Raw genomic sequence first — 26,015 nt, forward strand, 5'->3', positions numbered from 1 at the left:
CAAGAGTCATGGTACATTTCAGTTGGTTCAGTACACCCAATTTTCCATGAAGCATAATTTGTTTTGAGTGTGATAAAAAAAATGCCAGAGTAAGAAATGAGAAGGCAACATTCTTCTGGATAGGTACAATATTGGGTTTGTTGTAAGTTATTAAAAGCATGTCATCTGATTATTTATGTGAAGCTAGCACCAAGCAAGCGAAGTACCAAGTATCAGCGTCATATTTATACAATGTCTACTGCAGTACATTTTCCTTTGTAACATTATCTCTTCAAGTGGATATAGATTTTTAGCTATGAATGTCTGGCCAAAGACAAATGGCAAGGCAAATCTACGTATCTCTTCCTTTGCACTGTAAAAACAGACACTTTCCATGTACTGTACAGATTTTTTCCTGCCCCTCCCTCGCACCTGTAGTGAATATGATGGATGTTAAAAGCTGTAGATTTTATGTCAGCATGGAACTGTACTGTACGTGATGTCATCAGTCAAACCGGGAAAAAAAAAAACATTTTTCCCCCCTCTTCCTGAAAGATAATTCTGCTTGCAGCTGGTGCTCAATATTTTGATCAGTCCATTACTTGCCCACTGTATACATCAGCACTGTGCCTGTTTTGCTTTCATCAAAGTAAATGATACAAAGGATGCATCCTTCAAAGCTATTGTGAGACAAGATTATTGCATATCTTTCAGTTTGACAGCGATTGAGCCCCCTCATAAAGATGATGGGCCTTTTAAAAAAGTGTCCTCTTACTCAGAGCAAAATCTATAAAAACTGTTGTTGTTTGCGGGTCAGACGATGAATGATTCAGTCTGAAAGACAGGAAGGCTTTCCGTGCCCTGTGGCACAAACAAAGCAGGCTGTAATGTAAACTTGTACTATCGGATTACCCAGACTCTGCCGGTGGGGCTGTTTTTACTCTCGGCTCACTTGCCTTGGCTGTACAGTGGTACATCAAGAGCATAGGCTAATAATACATTTCTGTGTGGCAAGGACCCACTGCACACATTTAGCTCCAACATGGAGATCATTCAGGGCAGGACAGTGCAGCTGTACTTGGAATTAGATCATGGGTTACTTGTCTTTTCTTTACGTTTCCCACTTCCTACAGAGGATGGCTGTTTGCTCAGGTCACAATGGTTTCTAAACGTAATGTCATTTGGTCAAGTAATGAGCATAGGCAGAATTTTTCTACCTCCAAATAGATTACTCCAGAGCAGCGTTCCTACAGCTGATGACTTTGATTTGCAGTACAGGAGATTTTTCCTCAACCAGAATCTGGGGGAATGTATTTTTGGGTAATGCAAATGTAAATAGTAGCAAGTTTTAGAATTACGCATGTGTTCAAACCCTTCCCCAACACTTCTTGTTGTGTTGGGAGTTACTGTATTCCTCATGGCCATCAAAACAAGACCCTACATATCTGCTAAGCATATCCAGATATTCAAATTCTAACAGTTTCAATACTCTTGTGGCATTACTTTCAGCAGTGTTCTTGATGCCAGACTCACAACAGCAGGCTTTCCAGAACATTTAACATTCTTTTGGTTACAAGTCTGCTATATGAGAACACGCAGAATGCAAAGCTCAGAGGACGTCAAGCTAATCCAGCAACTAGCTACATTATTAATGAATCAACACCCACAATTGCTTTGTTTCCTGAGAGGAGACCCCTCCAACATCCAGACACAGACCCTGCTTATGAATAAGCAGTGAGAACTGCCCCGTTTTCCCTGGAATGCTGTGGATGGATTTATTGACTTGCTCCCTCAACTGTGACTCGACTGTGATTATGTCTGTGTTGACTGGAAGCTCGCCCTTCATAAAACTCAACCTTTGGGACTGAGGGGGTTCACTTATACGTCTATTAAGGGAGCAGTTCTAATGAATATAACTAACAACATTGACATCTTTATTCTAGCTTTTCGTACTGTATGTGGTGTGTCTGTCTTTTTTTACAGTATATATCAGCTGTTTCCATGAAGAAATAGCTATTTATATCCCTAGACACTCATAGAGTTGGCGTTGTTATGAAGAACAGAATAAGTATACCACTGCTTGGCCTCTCCATAGGAAATGCAACTTCCCTTAACACCCCATAAAATACGCATTCCCCCTCCCTTCTAGCCCGATGTGTAAAACAAACAGACAGGCCTCAGAAATTATGGTAGGCCCTAAGACCTTTTATACAATGATTAAGTAAAGCTCTCTGTCTGCTTACAAAAAAAACTGATATTTAACTGAGTCTTACAATTTATATATTAGAAACAAAAGATTTCTGAAGATTTTTTACTAGAAATTGAAGCAGCGTGTTTTCCCCTGACTATGCCATTGCAAAACAAACAATCATTGTTGTTTAAGTCTGCCACAGGTTTGAGCGATACTGTAGTAAGTGATATCTTTCATTTCACAGTGTGATGTCATGTCTCCATTGACATTTGCCTTCAATGCATCTTAAAATTACACATTAGATCAAGTCATTGGAGGGGAAACTGTGTTAGATACGTACATCACTGAAAAAGTAGAAGGCTAGCCAAATGATGGCATTTTCTTTGTGAGGAGAGTGAGTGCATTTAGTGATACATCTTTCTATTCTAACCACAGTCTTATCAGAACTGTGATGGACTAGAACAATAGATGATTTGAATGGGAAATGATAACGCTGAGGTGTTTGCTGTTGTAGCCTAAATATGTGCCAACGGGGATTTCCAGAGGCTAATGATTCATCATCTTCAGCTGGCAAACTGTTTGTCTTTTACCTACTCCATTGCAAACAACAATGTTATCACATCCATGTGTCACAATCTCTTACACACATTACATACACAGAGCCACACACAGTTTTGGCATGAAATACCAAGCTGGTTTGAATTCATAATTCAAGGCATGGCTGTGTTAACATTAAATCTATGATACAAGTGATGTTAGCTTACAATACAATAGCAAAGGGGGAACTCTGCCTATATCCACCACTCCAGGTCCCATCAAATCCCCTGTGATTACTCTCCTGCCCTCCACTAGGACATAAATCTCTGCTTATCTCAGCCCCCAAACAGCAGGATTTTTCTAAATATCTGCTTTATATTAAGTTCCAGCCTCTAAAAGGAGAACAAAGTCTTGTTGAGGGAATAAATAATGCCCAGGGTGAAGCCATGAGCAGATTTACACTGCTAGACTGGGGGGAAGGGATTACCGTTGCCACTCCTCAGCTAGGCTGTAGCCCAGCACTGACCCACTCTCTGTCCAGTTAGAAGGATGTCCTAGGGCCACGTAGGACCAGGCCTAGGTCTGGAATGTCTGAGTTCACAGGGTCATCACAGAACCTTCACCCCACATAATCAGGGTCCAGTGATTAACTTCCAATACTCCCCTTTCCCAACAGACGCAGCTCGAAACATAAAGAAAATATTTCAAGCACAGATTATGTCGGTGCTCTATTGAGATTGATGCATAGTAGGCCTAGTGATCCATTCGTTTGTTTGAACCAAATGTCTTTGTTGTTTATCACAACAATTTATAGCAGCAGGCGTCTTTAAGTTGTGTACACTTGTAGGAGGTCCTTCCAACGCCCTCATAGAATGGCTTTGCTCGTTGAATGTGGATAATTGAGTGGATATAGATTTGAAGGGGCATTGCAGGAGGAATCTCTTGAGAATTATTATCAATACCCAACGTTCAAGCAAAACAAAACATGAAATATTTTAATAAATGTTCATGTTTGGTTTTCTGCTCTGTTTACACTTCACATGAAATTCCAAATGAAGCATAAAGATAATAACCAAGAGTTGAAGTATTGAGTTGCCTTTAACAGTCATCAATTTGTAATTGCATGTTTGAAATGACCAAGGAAAAAAAATATTTATTCTAGTCATTGCTTCTAATTTTTTCTTACATAGTATTGCAATGGATCATTTAGAAAGAAAACAACCTGTGAATGTTTTCTTAATTTGGTGGTTTCTTCCTGGGCAGTATTACTTTCATCATTAAGGCCTCAAACATTCGACCACTGTCTGTATTACTCGGAATATGTAACCGATGTGCATAGTTTTTTCTTTACACATGCCTACACAGCATAGGGAGCTTGTCACTAAACTATTCTTTATGGATCGTGAGAGGGAATTCAAGAGCAATCTTAGTGTTAACATTTGTGGTGGTCATCTGAACCTGTACAGCACCTTCTATTACAGTTGGATTTCTGGGCATTTAATAACTCTGGACATTTTTGCTCAATAATTCTGCAAGTACAGACCTCTGAAGTTCGAGTAAGATGACCTCAGCAATTTGTAATATTCTCTAAAGAAATGAACAGTTGTATTGTTAGAAAAACATTTTATTTTAAGGACATGGCATTGTCCTTAATAAACCTTTAAGGGTAAGGTGCATTTTTGTGTGTGTATAGTCAGCATTTCCTGTTTATTTGTATCACATAATAAACCAGCCTAATAACAATCCTAGATGAATGATTGTTTTATCTTTTGATTTGGGTTTATTTAAAGGGAAAATCAGCATTTGCTACTGTACATCCATTTTTGGACTAAATTAATGATATTGATTCTTGAAGAATATAACTTATAAATGAGTGGTTGCACCCCATCAGAACCCAAAATATAACATTGTTTAACTCCAATGTTTGAAAACAAAGAAAATGTAAACAAACACTATGGAACCTCAAAACATGGATAAAACTAAACATATTATATCATGGATGGTCAGTCCTTGCATCCAAAGCTCTGACTATGAATTTGAGAGTGGTTCCATTTCTCCAGCCCCATCCCTCAGCTTTTACCGAACCAGGGGCGGGGAGTCTGCTTTGTTATTGTTTATACTGCTGATTAACACTTTAAATGTATGTAACTATGTATTATTAAAGACTGCAGACTTGGTCTAAAAACATCTGTTTCTGGTATGTGTTACCTATCCATCCAGGTTAAACATTTGGTCTTTCTATCTGAGCCTCTCCTGGGACTAGAATTAGGGTGAGATTAAAGGAGGTTATAGTTTCCCTACAGTGTTTAGTTTACTCAGTGCATACTCTGGGTTAATAATCTGAGTTGGAGAGGAGAGGTTCTCTGTAATTAATATCACGGACAGTCACAACATTGCACTTCATTCACGACTCAAATTAATCTAAAGTCTAAAACAACAAAAATATGTATTTATCATGAAGGGAGTACTTCATGTTTTGTTAAAGAAATGTGAATAGAATGAATGCATCAAAATGTGGTTGTGAAACAGATCTTTATTTTTCTTATCATAATATGAATAGACTATAGATAGTTAATATTGTGATTCCGCATGGCGACTGACATATAGTACAGTACTCTGCCATGGGAATACGTTCAGTAGCTGCCTGTCCAACGTGCCTATGTAAAGCATGGCACTGTTCTCTCTGGTGGAACAGAACAGGACAGGGTAGCAAAGGTCTCTCATATAAACATCTCTTTGTTTAGACATGTCAGGGATGTGGTGTAAATATAGCCATGTGCGTCTATGTATTTATCCTAACATTTCACAGTCCTGCAGACATAGCACTGGCATTTCCTGTAGTTGTTCAGTGTGAAACTAACAAGGTCGTAAGAACCCTAATGTCTCATACCATATCTGAAGAATGAAGAGGAGTAGAGGCCCATCGTTGCCCTTTTCATGAGAGACGCGTTTGAAAAGCGCTGGAAAGTAAACACAAGTTAACCTGTGGGAGTGGAGAACTTAAGAGCTCCCACTATCTGTCCATCCGGGCCTATGGTGCCTAGTGATTAATGCTGTGTGGTTGGGAGGCCTCTTCAAAATATACAGTCTCTTCAGCTTGTTCTGTTGTTCCCTTTACTATCTCCAGATAAACCATAGCCAGCTGCAGACTGGTCAGTCCTGGTCCTAGGGTGCTCTAAGATATTAGACATCAGCTGTGCTAACAACCACACCTCAGAGTCCCGGATGTTATATCCCAGTTGACATGTAGAATTATTTTTGGTGGCCAAAAAATACATTGAGGAGGAAATTATGTCCTCAGTGAAGTAATGAGAAGGGTTTAGGCATACAATAGGAGTCCGTTACACTGTAGTGTTGTAGGCATACTGCTGTGAGACTGAGGGATAAAAACACAATCCAACTTTCTTTTCTTCCTCCCAGTCTCCCATGAATTCCTGGGGCAGCATATAAAAATAACAAATGACCACAATGAAAACTAACAATTTCACGTTTCACACATTCAGGATCAAATCAGTTGTTGTTTCAGTACAAACAACAATGCTTTTTGATTCCCTCTCAAGGTTTGTGCGTAGCAATATGCACTTTAATGAACATTGGCCTTTGTCTTTAGTGAGGCAACTGTTTGAAGATAATTTATTTAAAATAAAAAACGTAAAATGTGATGCCTCTTAAAAGAGCACTGATAACACTTCTGCACGACTTAAACCTTTTACAACAAGCTTAAGTTCATTTGGTTCTCCCCCAATTTGGGGGGGGCACTTTTGATCCAAATGCGAGTTTCTGCATCCAAACAAGAGGCAGTTAAAGCAAGAAAGTAAGAAATAATTAACAAGGTTGACAAGTGATCAGAGAAATAATTTGGTCCATTAAAAAACTAGCATAATAATACGTACCTAAATGTAATGTTTAAAGTTTTATTAGCTTAACTACTGTTTTGACTGCTACTTTGTAGTCAGTTTTGTTTGTGAAATTGGCTTGAACAGAAGTTATATATAACACGTATTATTTATTTGATCATTGATCATTAAAGCCCTTTTGGGTAAACTCCCTCTTTACCTCTGAAGTCTGATCTCCTTCACCACCAGCAGTTACCGTAACCCGTCTGCTAGGTGGTTGCTACTTAAAGTCCAGAGGACATTTACAGTATTGTCTTGTGCACCAGTGGCATGGCATAGTCTACAACCCATGCTTCATCTAGATATGTTAATGCCACTGAATACATTTTACATTTTGATGGCAGACTGTTACAGTGGAGTGTAAATGCTTTTTTTTAGGCTGGATCATGTTGTTTAATTGTATTCTGTTGTTGTATGTTTTAATCTGTAATGTATTGATTTTTGCTCCCTTCTTGGCCAGGTCTCCCTTGAAAAAGAGAATGTGAGTCTCAATAGGCTTATCCTGGTTAAATTAAGGTTAAAAATAAATAAATAAATTGTTACGTGAATGAAATAATTGTTACGGGAATGAACCCGGGTCTATAGTAACGCCTCTGACACTGTGATGCAGTGCCTTAGACCGCTGCGCCACATGGGAGGCCCCTGCTGCTAGGTTTAAACGAAATAAGATTTTAGCTCAACAGCCCAAGCCCCACTCCACCATAGTGCAGTGGGGCTTGGCTGGTAGGAAGGGTTTTAAAGTCTCTGCATTCTTCAGACATGTCCTTTCCCATCATTTGTGTGTGTTTGTCGCTTATGGTAAGTATTGTCTAAGGTCCTTATATAATGAATATGATTGCGTGATGAATATGATTGACTGTCTGGCTCTGACTATGTTGACTGTCTGTCACTTAGCACTCTCACATTGATAGATGTATTTTCTAGAGCAATTTTTTTCAGGAAGTACAACCAAATCTTTATAAAGATGGTTCCCATTTTAGAGGATGCAAAATAACTCAAAAATCCTGACCCAGAGAATGTTTATCCCTATATATCATCAGGGCTAACCTCTAAGTGTTCCCATGTTCTCAATCAATATTAAGTGTCTTTATTGACTATTATAAATGATGTTTATGGATTACTGTACCCTACTGGTCATCACGTGAAAACCAAAGCATGAGTGTATATGACACCAATTCAATTTCCTTTCACATGGCAACCAAAGTGCCCGAGTCCTATGCAGACTAGAATTGGCAGTGTTGAAAGAGTAGAGATTGTTTTGGTCATGGAATATGGTGGGAAGTTCAGAGATTTTTTTAGGCTGGTTTATTGTTGTGCCGACATAGTGAGTGTTGATTGCTATCCTAAAGCTTTTTATTTGGTTGAAAGATTGTTGGAAGCTAGGAGGAAAACTTGGAAGACTATGTTTTTTTTCTCAGTGGATTGAAAAACAACTTCCTCCACAATGTATTTTGCAGTGAAGAAACACCGGGGTGTTTAATACTGGGTGACCGTGCACCACTCCTACCCATAATGATGTCTTTGTATCACAGAAAGTGCCTCTGGCTTTCTGTCCAATACTCTGCTAGGACCGTTTTAATGCACACACTTTTCCCCAAGCCGGAAGATAGTTTTATTGTGCAAGAGTATGGCAAGTATTGTAGCTCAAGTTAAAATAAACAACTCTATCCCCAAGCTATTAAACAAACACTCATGACAAAATCAAGTTACTTGTTAGGTTCAGACCAAGTCTCCAAGTTCTCTTCCCCCCCGTTGTTGTTCCTTCCCTTCTCTGGATATGCAAAAGTCCCTGAGATTCCCCCATCCAAAAGTCCAAAGACTAAGAAAGCGCCCCAAGTGTTGTGCTAGAAATTGAACAGGCAGAAGCAGACATTTTGTAAATATCCTCCGGTTTCTGACTGCTTACATTACACAAAGTTATTAGTTTGGCCTTAGCAATCAAAGCAAATCAAGAGTCCACACTCTGAAAACCAATCTGTGTTTATTGGCCTTGGTGATGCCGACATTCCAGCTGGTGGCTCTATCCCGAATCCTGATCCTGCTTCACTAACTTTTAATGGCCTCAGCAATATGTCACGAGGGCCAACGCTGAAGCCAACGTGCACCCAGAGCACTGCAAATTATCCATGAACTAGCCTTATATTTTTGGCCAACTCTTCATAAAACTAAGACCCCTCTTTCTACTTTCAATCAATAAGTCACGTATAGTATACGGGCAGTAAGATAAATACATAATTAATTGCCAATGTTTTCATACTCCACATCTGTAAAAACAAAAGGTGTTAAAAGGTTTTTTGGGGGGGAGCACTTGCTATGAATCACTCATCGTAGTCGGATCAAATGAAAAATAGTACTGGCTTTCACAAGAACACCTATTCCCTGGGACTTCTCTTTTACATGAGCTAACAGGCCCTGTTGAAGTGAAATGCACTCAAAGTGAACATGTTGGCTAGTGTTACACATCTCCAAGGTACAGTGGTTTCACAGTGAAGTTGGTTACGGCAGCGTGGTCATGTTCAGGGTTTGGTCTTGGCAAGAAACAAGGCTCCTGGTTTTAAAAGTGCGGGATATCTTACATGAGAGAATGAGGAGTCAGGTTCAACAAACCTGCCACAGGAACAGATCGAACCTGGCAAACAGGAACAAATTGTCTGTAATTGTTGAAGGCTCTTTTTAAAGCAAATCATGGCCACACACTCTGACAGCCCAGGAGGAATAGCCCTCTTCTCCTTACAAAGAGCCTGATGTTTAGGTGAGGTCCAACAGGCATAGGAGAGACATCTAGCATCCGCTCAGCTATGCAAACAGAGCACGACTCCAAATGCAAAAACAATGTTTGACTGTGGCGTGCGGGCATTGCCGTGTGTGTGGCCGCGCATGTGCGTGTGCATGTGTATGTAGGCGGAGGAGAGAGGAAAGGACACAATGACTTTCAGAGACAGAGCAGCATTGCATGAGCCTTCTCTGCCGAAGGCCACCCATTGGCTGTGACAGGTCACGTCTGTGGTGTTGCTGCAGGTGTGTCCTCAGCTGTGCAGTGTGTGGGAAAGGAGCAGGAGGCCTGCATCCCACTGACTGACTGTGGGCCAGCCATCACCCCTCCTTTCTGAACTGCCTCCACCATATTAGCTGCAGACGTTTCCTTCTATGGCAAAACAAAACAGCAGATATGAGAAAGAAGCGCCGCCGCACCATGTTATATTTAACAGCGAAGGCTGCAGCAGAAGCAAACTCTGACTCTTTCGTCTGCGCGATTGGCTGGGAAACAACGCGTATGCGCTGGTGGCTCCGTGGCCCCGTGAGGAAACTTGTGAAGGCTCTCATATCTTTTCTGTGGGGAAACTCGTTTAAACCTGTCTGAAGGCTCTTATATATTGGTTCACTTATGACCTAAAATAAATGTGTTCATATGGGCAGATTATTATATATAAATGAGTTGAGATGGGCAGAATATTGTATAAAAGAAAATAAATGAAATGCGCTGCATGCGTTGCGTTCCTTTTATACAAAATAAATAAAACAGGGTTGGGTAAATAACTTGAAAAATGTCATCCGTAAACCTACTAAGACATTAATTAATTAATACAAACGTGCACATGTAAAGACATTTTATTTCAACCTTGTAATAATGTAATAAGCATTACAACTCCATCAGAACGACCATTGCATTAAATACATTCATATCCAGTGGAATGCTACGTTTGCCTTGCAGCATACTCCGAGTCGATATTCACTCATAAGAACGAATTCAACCGCGACCACGGCCATAAAATTGGGGAAAACAAACATTCTTTCCAATTGACCCCTATTGTAAAACAGCCAACTTCGTCATCGATTTTTAGTTATGCAGAAATAACAAAACATGCCAAAAAGCTGCTGTGTTGTTCAATGTACATGTAACCAGGTAGAAAATCCCGACCTATGGTTTGCAATGCTCCTATGTACTGTAGGGAAATAGAGCATGCGAGAAGAGCCCTGTGGCTTCAGTCTATTCAGATGTATAGTCTGTTTGTTTGTGTTGTTTGTCTTTGCTAGCTTAATGTTCTGGTCGGTAGCTAGCTATCTCACTCATGTAGCTGTTATCACCGTCATGAAAAGGGGCATGTTTTTCTAAGTAGTGAGAACGCTCGAGAGCAGGCAATGTTGAAAAATAATCTTTAGTCATGTTCTACTTAAATGTAGTTTTGTAATTGATGAAAACAGGCACACAACAAGAACTGCATTTGAAAAAAGGTCCAGTTTTTGCTGTGAACCAATGGGATAGGGAACCACAGGTTGTTTACCACACAGTCGAGCGGGGCTGCTACGTTCTATAATACCGACTGGGACTATTGAGTTGCAGAGGCAGTTGCAGTGTGTTCTGGGTTCTGTGTGGTGCATATATTGGATTTATCCAAGGTATGCATCGATTGTATGCGTAGACTTAACAGAATAGTAGCAAAAGGTGAATGTTTAACTTTTGTTGCACAAATATCTACTAAAATGTTGGATTACATAATGAAAAAAGTTTAAATGCAAAATGTATTATGCAGTATTGATGCAATGACGCTGTCGGTCTGATCAAGGTGTTAGTCTATGGTGAGCGGCACCAATAGCCTATGTGAAGTCTGTATCAATAGGCTACCAGTTGCATTTATTCGATATGAAAAGGAGAGGGATATATGACTGACCTGGACTGCACATAGGAAAGTGTCCAGACGACTGTGAGCTGATTGACAAGTAGGCTAGGTGTGAATGGTCTGAAAGCTGAATACGAAACCCATCAACCCTTTATGGCCCATCAGTGGGACAGAAGTCTGGCTGAGTCTATGCGATGGTGCACTAGTAAATGGCAGCTTTATCAAATGTTCATATTTATATTTTAGACTATGCCGTGAAAACAGTTTTCATGGGCACACAAATCCTACATTTTGTATTCCTATGCGATTGCAAAGTCAAAGGAAACTCAATGTATCTCAACGACGTTGAGTGCGTGGGGGTCTGTACGCAGCGTAGTACCTTCCACAAAAAGTTTTGCTCAACAAAAAGGCACGTAAGCCCTAATGTCAGACTGGAAGTGGTTTTAAGTTCACGCAGCTATCCCACTTCGCACAAATTGGTTCAATCAATGTTCAATCAATACGCTCATGTGATTAGCATTACATTGTAAGTAACAATAACATTTCCCAGGACATAGACATGTCTTATATGGGCAGAACGCTTAAATTCTTGTTCATCTAACTGCACTGTCCAATTTACAGTAGCTTTTACAGTGAAATATCATGCTATTGTTTGAGAGTGCACAACAACAACAAAAACTTTTATCACGGCAGCTGGTTTGATACATTCACCTCTGAAGGTAAATAATGTACTTACATTCAGTAATATTGCTTTGATTTGTCATCCTGAGGGTCTGAGAGATAAAATGTAGCATAGTTTTGTTTGATAAAATATATTTTTTATTCAAATGTAGGAACTGGGTTCTACAGTTTGAACCCCTGCAGTGTCTGATCCCCCCCATCTAGATGTGTGAAGGTTAGTGTCTTTTCTGTAGGGAAGCTAATTATCCATAATTTATGACATTCCTAGGAGTGTGTAAACTTTAATTATTACTATATAATTTTTGTATGTTCTCTGTAGTTATGTACTTGAAAATGTATCAATTGACCAATTCAGCACATTTGGGCAGACTTGATACAACATTTTGAACATTAATGCAATGGTTCATTGGATCAGTCTAAAACTTTGCACATACACTGCTGCCATCTAGTGGCCAAATTCTAAATTGCACCTAGACTCCTAAGTGATATAATGGCCTTTCTCTTGCATTTCAAAGACGATGGAAAACATTTTTTTGAAAACGCTTGTTTTTTCTTTGGATTAATTTTTACCATATCTAATATGTTAAATTCTCCTACATTCATTTCCACAAACTTCAAAGTGTTTCCTTTCAAATAGTATCAAGAATACGCATATCCTTGATTCAGGTCCTGAGCTACAGGCAGTTAGATTTGTACAGTAGAAGATTAATGTTTTGGAATCTTTTTATTCTGTATATTTTTATTAATCTTTTACCACTCTCATTTAGGTCATTATTGTGGAGTCAATACAATTGTTGAACCGTCCATAGTTTTTTCTCATCACAGCCATTGAACTATGCAGCTGTTTTAAAATCACCAATGGCCTCATGGTAAAATCCCTGAGAAATGTAATTCCTGTCCTGCAGCTCAGTTCAAAAGGACGATTGTATCTTTGATGTGTCTGGTGGGTTTAATACATAATCCACAGCATAATTATTAACTTGACCATTCTTAAAGCGATATTTAATGTCTGATTTATTATTGTTATTCATCTACCAATCAATGCCCTTGTCACGGGTGTCGTATGGATTTGACCAAAATGCAGCGGGAGTGTGTATACTCATCTTCTTTTTGTTAGGCAGAAAGAAGGAAAAACAAAACACACGTATACAAAAACAACGACGATAAGCCTTACAGGACTGTTTACAGCTATACAAGGAACAACTACCCACAAAATCCCATAGAAAAACACCCCTCTTAAATAGGACCTTCAATTAGAAGCAACTAGGAGCAGCTGCTTCCAATTGAAGGTCAACCCAACAAACACCACATAGAAATAGACATACTAGAACTAACATAGAAATAGACTAACAAGAACATAACCCAACAAACCCCGAAACACTCTAAACAAACACCCCTCTTAAAACAGAACATAGACCAACAAACCCCGAAACACTCTAAACAAACACCCCCTGCCACGCCTTGACCAAACTACAATAACAAACAACCTATTTTTCTGGTCAGGACGTGACAGCCCTTCTTTATGAGGCTTTCAAAAAGCTCCCTGGTGTTTATAGTTGAATCTGATCTTGAAATGCAATACTTGACTAAGGGACCTTACAGATGTTGTATGTATGGGGGACAGAGGTAGGAGTTGGTCATTCAAAAATCATGTCAACCCCTATTATTTCACACAGAGTGAGTCCATGTTACTTATCATGTGATTTATTAAGCCAAATTCTACTCCTGAACTAATTTAGGCTTGCCTAAACAAAGGGTCTGAATACTTATCCAACTACTATATTTTAGGTATACATTTTTTATTTATCTTTAAATAATATATCATTTTTTTTCGATTTGGACATTAAAGAGTATTTTGAGTAGATTGTTGACAAAAAAGGACAATCAAATGCATTTTAATCCCACTTTGTAACACAATACATCTCACGGTAAAGTCTACACTTGTTGTATTCGGCGCATGTGACAAATAAAGTTTGATTTTATTTGAATAAAATGTGAAGAAATCCAAGGGGTCTGAATACTTTTGCAAAGCACTGTATCTTCTGCTTGGATAGTTCCATCTGTGCCACTGGCTTTAACGGTAGTATATATGATACCAAAAATGAAAGTTAATTTAATTTAATTGGACTAAATCAAATCAAACTTTATTTAAAGTGCATTTAGTCCCATTATTTAACTTTGTTTTTGGGTTGAGATATCGATTATTCATTTGTAGACAAACTGAAATTAAAGCCAGACTAAGTCAGTAGCACAGATGGAACTATCCAAGCAGTAGATACAGGTAACTGCCAAAATAAAGGAAAGACTAACATAAAGTGTGTTAATAGGGCATTGGGCCACCACGAGTCAGAACAGCCTGAATGGACCTTGGCATAGATTCTACAAGTGTCTGGAACTCTGTTAGAGGGATACAACACCATTATTCCACAAGAAATTCATTAATTTTGTGCTTTGTTGATGGTGGTGAAAAACGCTCTCAGGTGCTCACCGCTCCTGAATCTCCCAGAAGTGTTCAATTGGGTTGAGATCTGGTGACTGACACAGCCATGGCATATGGTTTACATCATTTTCATGCTCATCAAACCATTCAGTGACCACTCGTTCCCTGTGGATGGAGGCATTGTCATCCTTTGGGGGAATAGCCATGGTGCCAAAATGAAGCATGATGGGATGTTGTTTGCTTAACTCAGGAACCACACCTGTGTGGAAGCACCTACTTTCAATATATTCTGTATCCCTCAAAGTGTTTCCTTTACTTTGGCAGTTACCTGTACATCTCCTTTAAATGTTGATATTTGGTTGCAGAGTTTTTTTGCCATTGAGTTTAAATGTCATTGCAAAATGTCCTTTTGCTTAGCGTTGATATTATTTTTATTTGCTTTGATATATGAATAAAGGTATTCCCCGTCTGCCTGCCACCTGTGTAAAAAGTTTGCCTTTTCTTAGTTACAGTATATCATTTCAGTAAACACCAAGAAGATGCAGTAGTGTCCAATGTGGATGTAAGCAATTATGAGGCCATAATGAAATGTAAGCACTCAGTATAATGAGGACTAATGACTTTATAATGTAGACACACAAAGGAAACTATGTATGTTTGGTTGCTGTAATCACAAAGACAGCCCTCCAGTTCTGCCTACTGGCTCTAAATCCCAAGGAGACAAGCCCACTGACCCTCTCATTTGTAAGGTCCTGCGCCTCAAAACATACAGGCCTTTGATCAGTGGAGTCACCACAGAGCTCGTCCTGTAGACTGACTCCAACAGCTTTGAGATCAGTGATAATATCATACAGAAAAATCACCTCTTCGGAAAATGAGCTGGGGGAATTCTGGAGATAGAGTTGCAGGCAGTAGTTTTCTGGGTTCGTTGTATTTTATAACACAGCAGTTAACCATCTGTGCTAGTTTTCTTTTTTCGTTTGCACCTGAGCCCATAGTTGTAAATCTCAATTACCTTACATGCCAGTGCACATGTAGGATAGCAGAACCAATAATACTGCCAATTGGTAGTAAAGGTGAGGGTTGGTTTTATCATTTAGCCTTTAATCTTACTTAAACAGTTCAATACACGCATGTGGAGTAACACCCGGGAAAGCATAAAGAATAATACAAGGGTCTTAAGGGCATCTCTATACCCATGGATCCTTGCCTGCTAATGAGCAGCTCAGCCCTGAAGCAAGAAGAGAACTAAAGATAGTTAACTGATAGTTTTACTGAAAGACGCTGATTTAACTTTTTTAAATATTTATATTGGTTTTGCTTTGTGCAAGTTCAATAGAGGAATCTGGCTTTTTTTCTCAGTAATTGTCAAGTTTTGAATGATCCACACTCTTATCAAGGAAAATATTTTCATAATATTCCACGAGGCTCACATGTCCTTCTACAGGCTCACATTTGACCACATGTCCTTAAGTGACTGAATCAAGTTAATCACAGGGATGTCATCTAATTTTTAATCAGTAATCAGCTCCATATGCGGATGAAAGCAGTAAAAATGAATGTGTGCCTCTGAGTGAGCCTCCTCAAACACAATGGAAGGAAGCCATGCCAGAGAGAGCCTCTCGCATTGCACACGCCTGAGTGTGTGTGTGTTTGTGTGTGTGTGTGTATGTCGTCTCCCTAGCCAGGCCAGCCTTGTGTACGCGGCTCATTAGCATTTCCCATACACTTCCTGGCCATCAGCTTGGAGAGGTTTCCCAGCATATGTAACTGATGAAAAAGCTGTGTTGAGCCCACCATGACACAGTTACTTTTTAAAGAGCTCAACGAGGGCAGTGTTTCATGTGAAACCCTGTGCTATGTTCTCATTGTGTATCAGAGCGGTGTAATGGAGGCTGCTCTGACTGAGCTAATGGTACAGACTTAGTGCTCTCCCACTGGGCTCAGACGTGAGTTCAACGTCTAGTTTTGATTTACATTTGGTTGAGTTGTCGACTAACATGAATTCAATGTGACTTTATTATTTCTTTATTTTAGACTAAATTCCCTTACGTTAATGACTTTCTTTCAAATTCAATCAGTCTTACACATTGATTCAACATCATCACATTGCATTCTTTTGGTTGCAATGACTTGGAAACAATGTTGATTCAACCTAGTGGGCTAGTACTTTGTTCCAGACTTTTCTATTTCAATACTAACCACTGCAAAAACTGCCCTGCTTGCCATAGACTCTCTCTTAAGTGAATTTACTGTAATACTGTATGTTATGTGATTTTCACAAGTCTTTTAGGACATAGTTAGAGCCAGAAGTGCATTCTTTTCAGTGAATCGAAAGGAAATGTTCTTTTCTTGTCTTTATTTTGAGCTTGTCGTCCTCCACCCATTGCACTCAAAATGGTAAATGGCTCAGCCTCTGTTTTCCATTTTTCCAGAGAAGGACTGTGTCATTACTCTGTGTTGGCTGGGTGGTGGTGAGACTGTGCATTTTGGTGCTGGCACATTAGTCATACGAGACAGGAAATGCAGTTGCTCATATTCTGTTGACGTGTCAAATGTACTTGCTTTTTCACATCCAATGAAGAAGGGCCCAAAAAAGAAATGGATTTATGCTGACATTCTGTTCAATAACCCACAAACCAATATGACGTGGTGCAGCAGCACATACAGAAGTCCAGAACCTGCCTTGTCAATGAATAAGACGACAGACTAGTTCAACTAGGAAAGACTGTTACTGCCATCTAATGGTTCAATTTATCACAAACAGATTTTCTTGGCAGTAATGGCTTCAATGCGCTCTCATTTCTTTCAGAAGATTTTGGTTTCAATGTTTGGGTGCCTCTAGTTTCACATCTAGCCTTTTGGTTTCCGCAAATGCTTTTTTTTATATATACTGTACATCATGGCGTCTCAGGAGTCATTAAGATGGCCTTTTAAATTCAGAATGGCTTCACTAACTTTTGTAAATATAAAACAATAAGTTACAATGGCCTTACAGTAATTGAGAGTTGTTACAAATCTCATATTTTTGAGAGAAGAAAAACGGCACAACCCCGTTCTTTCGTCTCTGCACACTGAGATAACCTGCCCTAAGTAACCCGTCCTCCTACTGCTTAAAAGCTCAGACCTTACCTCTTTCATAAGTGTCTACTCTTTCACTTCTGTTATGACTTAAACATGGTCTTTATCAAAGGGCAGCTTTTGGAATTTGTACCCTGCAGTGCTGTTTAGCAAGAAGCAGTAGATTATTTAGGGCAGGTTATCTCAGTGTACAGCGACGTAATGCTTATTGGCAGCGTAAGCACGGGGTTGTGTCGTGTGACTCAGGTCACTAGCCTACTCCAGACAGAGGGAAGAACTGATCAAATTCTAGGAGGGGCAGTGATTTACAGTTCAGGGAAGAGGAGTGGCTCCTCTTATGATGTAATTCACTCTAAGTCTCCCCTACCTGACAGCCATTACTCATCTTGACCCCTGACCCTTCAACTCTGTTATCCCAGGTCCTGTCATAGAGAATGTGCTGTGTTGCAGGGAGCCGAAGACCAGGCTAGTTCTGTTAAACCTTTTGAGTGTGTGTTTAGAGGTGTGTCAAGGATGATCCGGGTACAGCAAAATGAAACTCAGAATGCACTGGAATAGTTCTAAAGGGATTTTTATTTTTCCTCAAACATGAATACTGTGTAGGCGTACACCAATTAATTCATGTTTCAATATGTTACTCAATTGTTTTCATAAGCATAGGCATTTTATAACATACGTTACTGTATCTAATCAAATGTGTTCTAACTAGACTGCACTGAGTTGTAAATTATGTGATGATACTATTCCGATTGAGCGAATGAATGTAAATGTTGACTTAGTTTTTCGTGCTTCACCACAGCAAGGAAAAGGGTAGCTCTGTTATTCTACATCATTTCCCACTTATAGAATGGCACTGGGTGGGGTGCAGCATTGCAAAATATACTAAACAATGGCTGCCCATGTTGTGGTTGGCAGGCGGAACACTGTCATTATCAAATAATTTATGTGACAACTGCCTGCCATCGACCAGCATGATGATGGCTATCATGAATAAAGACTTAGAGGCACAGAACAAGAGAAACCACAAGATGGTTATTGTTGGCCTACAGAGGGAGTCAGCTTGTCGTTGGAGTTGTTTTTTATGAAATGGGCTCAATTATTTGATCGAGATGGCATCTGTCATGTTACCAGTCATGATGGCTGATACTTGACATAAAAGACAATGCATTAGATTGTCTATTTTCTAGAATCTGCATTATTACAAAATGCAAAACCATCCATTTTGAGTTTTGATTAGAGCTTGTCTGCAATCATGCATACAGTTATATAAATCTTCCTTGCAATGGCATCCCTCTAACAATTCCCATAACTCTCATTAATGTAATGACCCACTGGGCACAGACGTCAGTTCAATGTCTAGTTTTGATTTACGTTTGGTTTGAATTCAACGTGAAATCAACATAACATTTCACCATGTCAATGGATTTAGGCTAAATTTGGGTTGCAAATCCTATTAGTTTTTCACATTGATTCAACGTCATCACATTGATTTCTAGGATTGAAATGACGTGGAAACAATGTTGATTCAACCAGTTTTTGCCCAGTGGGGACTATATGTTGGCTCCAGGCACTATGGCTGTTGGCCTGTGGAGAAGCAGCCTGGCAAACGATTCATTTGCAATTTTTTATGGGGCTGATCCACACGGTATGGTAGAATATGTGGGTTTACAGTACAATGTTGTGATTGTATCTATTTGTCCTGCGTCTTAATAAATAGACATCTAATGTTGATAAACAGACATCTAATCTCACAGATACAGTACATTTCTGAGTACCATATATCAGATATTTTTGTGTATTGGCTTAAGTGGATCACACCAGCGTTTTCACAGGTGTGTTGTTATCACCTGAGACCCGGAGCCCTCACAAATCAAACAGGCAGAGACGGAGAGCTTTGGCCCTCTCAGAGAGGGTAGGGGCCTAAGGAGATTCACTACATGGTCGCCTCTCAGCACTTTGGCCTATCACGTTACGCCAGCTCTCCAAACATACCAGGGCCATTCAGGCCTGCCAAAGGAAGTGTTATCTTATCTCACAGTTGAGCAGGTTTGGACTCCTCCACTTTCAATATCCTCACCACTCCTTTAGCCTTCAGTAGTCTTTAAAGACTGAATCAGGATCAGCTTCTGAGTGACCTCTGGAAACACAACACTCTGTGGCAGTTTAGACAGATATCAGGAGCTGGGCAAAGACTGATACTAGCATTTTGCCTGGCAGTGGTGACTGACCCTTGACCTTGGAGTTTGAGACTGATCATTGGAGCTCTTGGGAGAGGCTGTGTATTATTCTAATTGAGAAGTAGAATACTGTTGATCTGCACGCACAGGAAAGTCATGAGTCTTATTCTTGAAGGATGGATTACTTGGTCCTACTCTTATAACTCAGGCAGTCAACCACTCCATTACACTCAATCCGTGTCCTTCTGACGCACAGGGGGCAAATAACCAATGATGTCCCCCATGATCTCTTCATCAATGCTCTGCTGTAACTCAAAGCCTATTGACAAACATTAGAGAACTGGATGTTCTTGATATATCAATTGGACTAAATGTCCTCAATGCAGGGACATGAGGAAGTTATTGTCCACTGATCTGATTCACTGCTATTGGCATTTTCTATTTTGGTCATTGGGTTTCTGTCCGTTATCAACCCAATAAATATTGACTTGTTTGTCCACTAATTTGGCCGTATAGATTCATGTATTAATTTAGAACCGCTGCATTATGGAATCAGGACTCTGCTCTACAGTCATCTGTCAATAATAATACCCATAGGAAATACTTGACAATTTTGGCCATGTGTGTGGGTGTGTGTGGGCTTGGAGTTTGTTATGGGTGAGACCCTTGAGCCTTTAAGAGCAACTTCCTGAGAGAGGGAGTCGACAGCCACACTGACGGCAGGACGCTGCAACAAAACAGCCACGTCGCCACAAAGCCCTAAGCAACGATCAATGGTAATATGGCGAATCAAAACATAGGTTGTCTTTCATCTGGAGTCATATAGAAGTGTGTTTACAAGCAAGTATTCTCAAGTATTTTTATAATGTGGGTTAGATGATATACCTAATGGCAATGACTTAGCAGACCCTTTACTTTTTACTCTCCAACAATAAAAGATGCAATGCAACACCACATTTGAAAATATTGGTTGTGTAAAAACACTATGTCACTGTCACTGTCATTGTTTGATAAGGCAATCTTATATAAAGAAATAAAAACGACCTTAGCAACTTATTTATAGAGGAAGCACCGCTAAACATAATCTACTCAAAAAGTCCAGCTACGGTCAGGTTGAGTTTCATCTTTGTTAAGCTTTTACTCAGCAATTGAAGCAGTGTGGAGCAGATAATTACCAGCTCATTATTCCCCATGTCCCCAGTCCAAGACACAAGGCTCAGTGATTGTGACTGATTAGATGTCTAATGATATAATGTGCCTGTTTTGTGGCCTTCTGGTGATGTGATGGGGAGTCTGTCTAAACTAAAGCACATCTCTCTTTGAATTCCTTCCTTCTGCAGAACCTGATTCCTGATCTGGCTGTCTCTGATTTACGACGCTGGCCCGGAGGCTGAAACAAGCCCAAACAGACCCTCTTTGGTCTGGACACATGGCCCCACACGATGGCCCAGCTGGTCATGCAGCTATCAGAGGTAAATATGTAAACATCTCTCTGGGATCTGGCCGTCCAGACAGCTGATACCGCTGTGATATACTATGGAGCCCAGAGACGTAGAGACAAAGGAGCAGAGTAAAACACATGCATTTGTTTTGTGTTTCCACTTCAAACAGACTGCGGTATTTGAGCTGGAGCGAGGAGGGGAGTGAGGAGCTGCCCAGCACACTGTGCTCATATCAAAGAGGACTTCCTTCACAACACACCTCCCACCCTGTCACACACACACGCATGCGCACACACACACACCACACTCACCAACAACAACCTCTGACTTTCTTTAGCCCTCATTGTATGAGAGTGGGTTTGAGTGTCCAAAAACGTAGCCTTTACAGAGGAGAGAGAGTTTTCGATGTCATCACGAGGGCTCGGGTCAGGAGGATATTGTACTTAGCAATACATCAATGACAGACTTGAAAAACACACAACTAACTAACAAAAGAGGCATTCAGACAACTTTCCTAACCTCCCATTAGGTTCTAAAAGGCCAGACTTGACGTTTCGGGGATGGTTAATAGTGTTTAAGAAATATGTGCATTAAAATGCATATACCTACAGTACTCTAACTGTCATCGTGGCTAAACAGAATTATTAGAAACTGACAGCATCACCCACTGTTGAATATTTTAATTCTTTTCAACAAAGATTATATTTTTTAAATGCTAAAACAATGCTTTTTATTGATGCATTCATTAAATAAATGTTAAATAAGAATAGTTTAGTGTAAAGATAAATAGTTGATAACAGGCTTATTGTTACATTACTTTTAGAACACACTTTTTAATCATTGATCTGGTCCCCATCGCCCTCTATTGGCGATAAATATGTACATTGTTGTTCTAGAATTCTCTTACCAGCAGGGGGACCTGCAAAGCAATTTATAGTACTGGCATGTATCCTGATACCATATTGTCAATGGTTCCTTTCCTATGGTTGATTGAAATCATGTGGTATTGAAAGTGGCTTGTTAGTGGAAGGTAGCATGTGGGTTTTCACTATAGGCAGGCGGAATCATTATTTGAGATGCACACACATTACATTTTCCCTTAAATCATTGCATTGATGTCAATTACAGATGTGTGTAAAAGTTTTGGCAACAGAAGCATATAGATTTTGCCCTGCAGTTCCACTGTCTTACCACTAATAGGGGTTGAAGTCGGTGCTGTGCTATGCTTGTATCAGGCATGTCTTGGCCATAGAAGTTACAGAGAAACCTGCTCAATGCAAAGCCATGGAAACACTGTGTGTGTGTGTGTGTGTGTGTGTGTGTGTGTGTGTGTGTGTGTGTGTGTGTGTGTGTGTGTGTGTGTGTGTGTGTGTGTGTGTGTGTGTGTGTGTGTGTGTGTGTGTGTGTGTGTGTGGGGTAGAGACATGGTAATAATTCCCCTACAGTTTTAGATTTCACATGATGCATATGCATCATATTCCGCATCCATCTCAAGTCCTGACATCATGGGAGAGGAAGTTTCTAATTCCACTTGGGCAATTTACCACTGATGTAGCCTTAGAAAGTACCACATTTCAAGGGAGAGAAATTAATTTCCACTCCTATTATATTTTTAAGCACAAAACACTTTCATCTTCTGTCAAGCCTCCCCTTGTAATAATAGACAGAACTTTTCTGAGAGAGGACTGATTGTGGAATTTACTCCTGGTGTTCGGGTTTTACAGTCTTACACTAAAATACAGAATGCATAGACAAAGAACATTTGGCGTACAGTGCAATCTGTGAGCAACACACTGCATTAAAAGTGTATTCTACAAGTGTATTCCTTACCGGCACAGTGACAATGTTAGAGCACATTCAACAGCCAAATGCATTTACAGCGAAAGCACCTGCAGGTCTGACACATCAGTCATCTGTGGTTGACCATTTATTTTGAAAGAAACCACAAGGGAAGGAGAGGTGTCCTCTCTGAAGATAGTCCTTTCACTATAGATATGTGCTGGTATGGCATGGCTTCAAATACCCAATCTGTGCACCAAAAACTATTCCTGGATTTGTGATGATTGATGACTCTTTCACTTGGGAGGCAGAGGGGGGAAAATAACGATGTTTGATGAAATCCAGGTTAACACCCTAAAGAAATGTAATAAAGCACGGGCAATGTTTGCAGCTGCTCGCCATGTTAAAATGACTAGGGCCTGTAGCTGGCAGGTTATCAGGGCAGATGGTTCTAATTGAACCTTTGATCTTGGTGCCAAGGTCTGTCATAAAGAAAGCTCATTCTCCCCATCTGCTAGTGACAAGGCCTCGTCTTTAAGGCCTGTCTGACAGAGGAGAGGTGAGCCACATGTTCATGTGCATTACAGGGTTAGCTACCCTATATAGTCTGATCTCCCATGGCTAACGTGGAGTTATTTTACAAAAGGCCATTTTCTGACTTCAGAAATGTGTTTTAAACTTTCTTTGTACAAATGTTCTGATTTACGCAGAGCTTGAACAATGCATGTTTGTCTCTCAAATCAGAATTACTTCCTAAAAGGTAGAGAAAGACATGATCATGACTTTCTATTAACTGTTTTTGGAGGGAAGAAACTAAATAAATGCCAGATACAAAACATTGATAAAAAAATAAATGTTACTGACAAAACTGAGTAAAGCATTTAGCATGTGACTACTAGAAAGAGGGGAGAACATACCTCATTCCTAGATCTGCACCTGTGTGAGATACTGTACCTGTCAAAATGTCTGCTTGTTTACTAGCTGGTAATGTATTTTATTCAAGTTAATAACATTAAAACACACCAAGTTATATAAAACGTGCCAGTTAATAAGATATAATGTTATTAAAAGCACTTTGCTAATGCTAAGTTAATATGTAGTTTATTAGTTAGTTCTGTACATCAGTTATTAAAAGGGAGTCAGTCATTCTTTTTCCAACAGGTGTCTGTATATCAAAAATAAATGAGTTTGGTCAATGGTTGACAATTATACCTGATTCACAATATAGGGCTACTTTTAACCTCTACAGGATTGGTGGGTCCCCCAGGGGTTCGGTTGAGCTAATGTAGGCTAATGCGATTAGCATGAGGTTGTAAGTAACAAGAACCTTTCCCAGGACATAGTGTCATAAGTTTCGTCGTCTGAGGAGTAAGAAATATCGGACCAATACGCAGCGTGGTAAGTGTCCATACGTAACTTTTATTTTTTAAACGTGAATACTAAACAAAACAAGAAAAAACCGAACGACAGTCCTGTAAGGCTACACAGCTATACAAATAAACAACTACCCACAAAACCCATGGAAAAACACCCCTACTAAATAGGACCTTCAATTAGAGGCAACGAGGAACAGCTGCCTCCAATTGAAGGTCAACCCAATAAACTAAACATAGAAAAAGAAGAACTAGAACAAACATAGAAATATTTTAACATAGAACATAACCCAAAAAACCCCGAAACACACAAAACAAACACACCCTGCCACGTCCTGACCAACTACAATAACAAAATGACCCCTATTCTGGTCAGGACGTGACACATAGACATATCTGATATTGGCAGAAAGCTTAAATTCTTGTTAATCTAACGGCACTGTTCAATTTACAGTAGCTATTACAGTAAAAGAATACCATGCTATTGTTTGAGGAGAGTGCACAGTTATGAACTTGAAAAATTATGAATAAACCAATTAGGCACATTTGGGCAGTATTGATACAACATTTTGAACAGAAATGCAATTGATCATTGGATCAGTCTAAAACGTTACGTGTACACTGCTGCCATCTAGTGGCCAAAATCAAAATTGCGCCTGGGATGTTATAATACATTATGGCCTTTCTATTGCATAAAAAAAACGCATGGTTTTTTTCTTTGTATTATCTTTTACCAGATCTAATGTGTTATATTCTCCTACTTTCATTTCACATTTCCACAAACTTCAAAGTGTTTACTTTCAAATGGTATTAAGAATATGCATTTCCTTGCTTCAGGTCCTGAGCTACAGGCAGTTAGATTTGGGTATGTAATTTTTGGCGAAAATTGAAAAAAAGGGGCAGATCCTAAAGAGTCCTTTCCAGCATAGTTCCAGCAGCTAAGGTGTATGCGTAACCAGGCCAGCCTCGACCAGCCCACTTCAGCTCAGCATGGATTGGCTCGATTTGCCCTATAGTGTGAATCAGAGTTAAATGTACTTTATATATTATATGAAAATTATATGAATTTTAAGCAGATGTCTTCTGTTAGTGCATGTGACATGATACAGCAACCCAGGATCAGTCTAACAATGAGTAAAAACAGGCACTCAATACCTTTTGGACATGTCTAACACAATGAGTTAAAGTAGGTACTTGATACCTTTTGGACTTTAAACAGACCAAATTATAGAGAATGGTTGGAAGTTTTCTTATTTTATTTATTGATGTAGCTAGTGGGGGAGTCATTTTGCTTGCAATTCAAAAACAATCTCATTTGTCTATCAAGGTTTGGGCTTACTTTCTTGTGGACTTAAGGATGACTTTACTAATTCATTTACAATACAGTATAAGGCTTGATATACAGTACCGTGGGGTCCAAAATTATTGACACCCTTAATAAAGGTGAGCAAAAATGACTGTATAAAATAAATAAATCAAATACTGAGCAATATTGGGGCTGTAGTGACAGTTCCTCTAAGGCACACAGACAGTTCCTCCATGCTGTGGCTGTTTCTCTCAGCATGCACTCAACAGATTCATCCAAACAACAACAGCCCCCTGATGAGCAGGAGGCGCTGTCGTGCCCTCTTCACTATTGTGCGAGTGTGTGGACCATGTTAAGTTCTCAGTGACCACGTTAACATGCTCACCAATATCCCGTTATTATTCGGGATACTCAAGTATTCTGTATTTACAATAACCCGAAAAAGCTTGTATCCCGGTTATAAGAAACCCGGATAAGATGCCTGGGATATGCTGATCTTCGAGGGGATAACCTA

At 39.7% G+C, this 26,015-nt stretch overlaps 1 long non-coding RNA gene across 1 annotated transcript; it reads left to right on the top strand.

Annotated features, from left to right (window-relative positions):
- Positions 1 to 7,307: 7,307 nt before the first annotated feature.
- LOC106568051 (uncharacterized) lies at positions 7,308 to 24,047 on the top strand. Its single transcript, XR_001320219.2, has 3 exons — positions 7,308 to 7,401; positions 20,942 to 21,073; positions 21,213 to 24,047. It is a non-coding gene; the product is annotated as an uncharacterized lncRNA (long non-coding RNA).
- The last annotated feature ends 1,968 nt before the right edge of the window (positions 24,048 to 26,015 follow it).

Source organism: Salmo salar, chromosome ssa13 (assembly GCF_905237065.1).
Source record: "Salmo salar chromosome ssa13, Ssal_v3.1, whole genome shotgun sequence".
Classification (NCBI taxonomy): domain Eukaryota; kingdom Metazoa; phylum Chordata; class Actinopteri; order Salmoniformes; family Salmonidae; genus Salmo; species Salmo salar.